This window comes from Camelina sativa, chromosome 5 (assembly GCF_000633955.1).
Source record: "Camelina sativa cultivar DH55 chromosome 5, Cs, whole genome shotgun sequence".
Lineage (NCBI taxonomy): Eukaryota > Viridiplantae > Streptophyta > Magnoliopsida > Brassicales > Brassicaceae > Camelina > Camelina sativa.
The window spans coordinates 33,605,345-33,610,960 of record NC_025689.1 but is presented as its reverse complement, the minus strand read 5'-3'; the positions used below and the strand labels follow the sequence as shown (position 1 = coordinate 33,610,960).

The window sequence follows — 5,616 nt, the reverse complement described above, 5'->3', positions numbered from 1 at the left end:
TGGTTTGGATAAGTTGGTTCGGATTAAATTGATGATGCAACATTTTATAGTTTTGGACCTTTTTTTTGGTTCAAGAAAGATCTCAGCAATTACTAAAACATTAATTAATAATGAATGGCTGTAAAAGATACGATTTGTTGACAAAGATACGATTTGTTGACAAAGATTTCCTTTTTTTTTAATAACCTACTTTAATGGTCTATCCACCGTTGGATCTAAAAGACAATTACAATCTAACGGCTGTAATAGAAAAATAGGATTTGGTTTTTATTAATAACCGTTGGGGTTCTCATCGCTCTCTATAAAGCACAGAGGTCTCTTCTCTTGACACAAAGAGAGAGAGAGACTCGTCTTTCAGGTGGCGAAAGAGAAAAAAAAAAAAAAAAAANGAGAGAAGAGTTAGGGTTTGATTTGATTGAGTTACGGCGGCGACTAACTAGGTTAGGGTATTGAACAAATCAGAGGTATTTCTTGTTTTCTCCTTCTTCTGAATTCGATTTTTGTATTTGATTTGATTGAGTTAGGGTTTTGATTCGAAAGTTTGTATTTTTTTTTTTTGATTGATTGGTTTCTACTAAACTTAAAACTAACGAAGATTCATTCTTTCATTGGCTATCTGAATCTGATGATGGTTGATAGTCTTTTTGACAGTCCCCCGTTCGACTCATTCAACACGGTCCTCCTAAAGGTGAAACCTTTTTTTTTGTCTCTCCATCTAAAACTAATGAAACATTGTTCACTCACTATTCCAATGAAAGTTTCAAACTTTGATATATACTTAAAAGGATATTTTCAATTAACTAACCATGTGTTTTTTTTTTCTTTTATAGGTTGTATTGGAATGTTTCGACTCATTCAACACGGTCTTCGTCCCCGAGCTTCAAGTTCTTCGCCCCACCACACACAACAGAGTGAGTTCAAAATCGGTTTAAAGTTTTTTCTTTCTTTTCATTGTTACGATTTTAATTGCTTTGATGAAGCTAAGAAAGATTTGGTTTTATTGCTTTCTTCACAGAATTAGGGGAGGAGTAAAAGATGCACACTATATGCAGGACGCAGCAACAACAACGATGGAATGTAAAATTTTTATATCCTTTTTTTCTTAATCTCTGTTAAGTAAGTGATCTCACATTCCTTTTCTTCACTGTCTTTTTTCTTTTTCTTAACCTGTTTGAAGTTAAACCTTTATTCAGATGTAGATGTTTTTTGAATATGATGCAGCTTGTGTGTGTGGTAAAATTAATCTCAGAACCGTGGACAAGACCACTCATTATGCCCTCCTGTAAGTATAATTCCCGATACTTAAATTTGCTTCTGGAAATTTATCATAGAGCGGTGGATTCGAGGAGGCTGCTAGCAGCATATCAAACTCAGTGGCCAAGGTTCCATTTTTTTTCTCTGGCTCTTTTTGGTAATTGGCTTGGAAACATTTATCTTGACTGAAGTGTGGCTTATCATGGCTATGTTGCAGGTTGTACATGATGAGCTAGTGAAGTTGTGATGGCTGCTCGAGAAGTATCTGAGCTACGCTTTGGTAAACCAGGTCTTAAAGCCCTAGAAGACCTTTTCCTAAACAATTAGACTTGGTACTCTCTAATCTCACCCTCTCTATATCTTTCCATCCTTCTTCTTCTTCTTCTTCTTCTAGTTTGCAAATTCTCATATTTTTTTCTGTTTTTTTTGGCCATGGATTTATTTAGGTGATATTATGTTTTCACGGATGTTTGATGAGATTCATGCCTTGAAGCAATTTAAAGTTGCCGCTGATCTTTTGGCCAAGAAAGATGATTTACCTCCACTATATGATAGTTGCTACATTAAAAATAATCAGGTCTGTTTCTCTGACTCTAAATCTTCATATGTTTTCTTTTTCTTATGGATCCGACAATGTTCCATATGTTTTGACATGTCTCTTTCTGGTAGGTGCGTGTTGTGTTGGCCATGGAAGATACATAACACAAGGAGCCAAGTGAAGGGCCCACAGCTGATGTTTGTTCTGTTTACTGGTGGACTCAGGAAAGAAGCTGCTTGCAGAGCCAAACTCAAAGGCTAAGGTTTGATGTTTTTTCTCTGCTTTCTATTTTACATGTTTTTAATTTTCCCTCTCTCACGCAATTTCTCAGCAATTTCAGGCCCGTGATTAGAGTTCCTTGTACTCAGAGCTGAAGTCAACGGTGCTCTTCTCCATCGAGACATGTATGTATGAAGCCAGAACTTAGGAGAGATTGTGTCTGCTACATGTCGTTTTTCACACCTTCTTGCTTCCTCTACCCGCAATCCAGCTTCTATCTTTCTCCTCCACGGTTTGCCTTCCAACCTTGCTTCTTATTTTTTTTCGTTTTGATCTCTGTTGAGTGGTTTTGTCATATTGTTTTTTTATTTGTCTTCTTTGTGATGTTCTGTTTTGTGTAGCTGAGACGAGAGCTATGGAGTTTGGTGAAACCGAAGAGTGTTGTTGGCCATGGAGGATACATATATCAGATGGACCCAAGTGAATAGCCCAGATGTTTCTTCTGTTGACTGAAGTGTGGCTCATCACTGCTATGTTGCAGATTGTACATGATGATGAGCTTGAAATTGTGATGGCTAGTGGATTCGAGGAAGGAGGCTGCGTGCAGATAGTTATAATGCCTTGTAGGTAATTCCCGATACTTGAATGGCATCTTTTAACGTCTTGTTACATTTAGTTTTACAGTGAACAACAATTATGCCTTGTTTCTTTCAGGCACCGTGGATCATCCCAAAACTAGTTGGAGATGTCACATGTCCTCCAAAAGGTAAAAATTTTTTGTCTCCAATCTCCACACACAGATTGAGTTAAAATCAGCTTAATTTTTTTTTTTTTTGGGTCATTGTTACGATTTAGATCAGAAGGAGACTGATATTTTTGTTTTTTTACCTTTGTTGCTTCTCTAGATGGTCCACAACGTTGCAGCAGCTTCCTGCTCTTATCAAGTATACTTCATTTATTTTTGTTCATTCTATTTGATCCACTTTTTACTTGGGAAATGATTTGATACATTGCGTGAACTTTTTATAGGCTGCATCTTTCGTGGCCATTGTTGATGAGTGGAAGTGGAAGTTAGGCGTTCTGTTGGCCAATGATAGCCAACAAGAAATTGTTTCCAGAGACAAAAGGGATCGATGGGATTATGAGCAAATTTCAAATCTTGCCAAGAGAATGGGACTGTACAGGTATAGAAACTAGACCTTTATTTTTTTCAATACCAATTTCGTATCTTGCAGTATGTGCTAACCTGATTTCTTGTTTCATTGTGTTTTTGGTTCTAACTTAACAGTGAGATTTATGGGAAGTGGTTGTCGCAAGCGAGGTTTCCTCTACCCAATTACCGGCCAGATTAGGATGACAATCGACCACAACGAGAGGTAACATTGCCTCCCTTGGTTTACCAAAACCATAAGGCACAATTTATACTTGTAGTTTAATATGCTGAATTTGTAACGCATCCCATTTTGCAGGTGGTACTTCCTTTGAGTTAGCAAAGAAGGGTTCCTGCAGAACACCTTGTGTTACTTTCTCTTAGAAGAAGTTGGTATTTGATAATATTTGATCTCACTTCACTTCACTTCACTTCTTCTGATACTTTGGCTCCCATCATCTTCTCCATGGCAACATTTGAAGGTATGATTGACAACTAATGTTTTGCTGCAACATTTTGGTTTCTACTCCCTTGTCTTGTTTTTTCTGTCTTTCTGATATGAAATCCATTTTTTTCTGGAATTGATTTAGCTTTATTGTCTTACTGTATCAGATCCTAACTTGATTCTCCCTCACAGTGATCATTGTTTGAATTGCTGCAGCATGGCCAACTTGTTTTCGTAGCAGATTGGAGCTCAAAATCGGACGTGGAGTTATTGAATATGATGTAGCTTCTGGAAAGATTATCATAGAACCGTGGACAACTCTTATGCCCTGTAAGTAATTCTTAATACTTGAATTACATCTTCTTTCACTAGTCGTTTGATTTTTTTTTAACGTCTTCTTACATATGGTGTTACCATGTTTCTTTCAGGCCCTGAGGATCATCTCAAAACCAGTCAGTTGCAGTCCAAAAGGTTAATATATCAGATCCTAAATTTACTAGAGTTATTTAGCTTTGTTGTCTAACTGTATCAGATGCTCAACCAATAATCCTTTATACAGATGTGGAGTAATTGAATATGATGCAGCTTTAGGAAAGTTTATCATAGAACCGTGGAAAAAACTTATGCCCTGTAAGTAATTCCCTATACTTGATTTGCATCTTCTTTCACTACTCGTTTGATTTTTTAATGTCTTGTTACATATGCTTATACCATGTTTCTTTCAGCACCTGTGGATCATCTCAAAACCAGTTGGAGATGTTACGTTTGTCCTCCAAAAGGTGAAACTTTTTGTCTCCAGTCTCCATAGTGAAAAGACTATCTATTTTCTCAGTTCCTGATTTTATATGGATCACGTTCAGCTCAACTGGTTCCTACTATATCTTTCCAGGTCTCTGTGTGTCAAATGTAAATGGAATTTTGGGTGGTGGTTTACTCACTGCCGGATTATATTGTAAACATTTACCTACTTGTCATTTTCTCATCTTTGATCTCACCAGTATATTCAAAGTTTTATGTGTGTTTGTTATCTGCAGGTTGTATTGTTACAGAATGAGGGGGTGATGCACACTATATGACGCAGCAACAACAACGATGGAATGGAAGATTAATATCCTTTTTCTTAATCTCTGTAAGTAACTGATCTCAAATTCCTTTTCTTTACTGTCATTTTTCTTTTAACTTGTTTGAAGTTATTCCTTAATTCTGATGTAAAATTATTGACAACCAGCGTGTGTAACGTTATCACAGAACCGTGGACAAACACACCTATCCCCTGTAAGTATAATTCCCGATACTTGAATTGCATCTTCTCTCACTGCTCGTTTGATTATTTTTCTAAAGTTTTGTTACATATGGTTTTACCATGTTTCTTTCAGGCCTCCCTGTGGATCATCCCAAAAACCAGTTGGAAATGTTACATGTCCTCCAAAAGGTGAAACCTCTTTTGTCTCCACAGACAGAGTGAGTTAAATCTGCTTAAAGTTTGGTTCTTTTTTTTTGTGTGGTCATTGTTACGATTTGGATCGGAGGAGACTGATATTTCGGTTTTTTCTTTTCTTGCTTCTCTTGATGGTTCACTTTCTTCACAGAATCGGGGATGATGCACTATATGACGCAGCAACAACAACGATGAAATGGAAACTTAATATTCTTTTTCTTGATCTCTGTAAGTGATTCAAATATTTGTTCATTCTCAACTTACAGTGATCTTCAATTGTTTGAACCGCTTTTGCAGTATGGCCAAATTGAAGTGTACGAGTTAAAGTACTATATATTTCTCAGTTCCGATTTTATATGCATCACGTTTCTGTTTCAGCTCCATTGGTTCCTACTATAGCTTTCCAGGTCTCTGTGTGTCGAAAGTAGATGGAAGTTTGGGTGCTGGTTTATATTTTGGTAAACACTTTCCTACTTGTCATTTTCTCATTTTTAATCTCACAAGTATATTAAAGTTTTTATGTGTTTTGTTATCTGCAGATTGTATTGTTACACGAGGCTTCCTTCAACATT

At 36.6% G+C, this 5,616-nt stretch overlaps 1 long non-coding RNA gene across 17 annotated transcripts; it reads left to right on the top strand.

The window, feature by feature from the left end:
• LOC104788409 lies at window positions 353-5,616 on the top strand. Of its 17 annotated transcripts, none has more exons than XR_002038330.1 (26): window positions 353-464; window positions 652-688; window positions 831-911; window positions 1,016-1,116; window positions 1,222-1,382; window positions 1,472-1,586; window positions 1,701-1,831; window positions 1,924-2,054; window positions 2,133-2,303; window positions 2,413-2,638; window positions 2,726-2,777; window positions 2,917-2,955; window positions 3,041-3,195; window positions 3,300-3,387; window positions 3,481-3,643; window positions 3,823-3,936; window positions 4,035-4,077; window positions 4,166-4,236; window positions 4,332-4,385; window positions 4,496-4,558; window positions 4,641-4,735; window positions 4,835-4,881; window positions 4,983-5,067; window positions 5,196-5,272; window positions 5,423-5,502; window positions 5,584-5,616. It is a non-coding gene; the product is annotated as an uncharacterized LOC104788409 (long non-coding RNA). The 17 variants fall into 17 exon arrangements; XR_002038333.1 differs by having other exon boundaries at window positions 640-688; window positions 1,016-1,077; XR_002038332.1 differs by having other exon boundaries at window positions 640-688; window positions 1,701-1,808.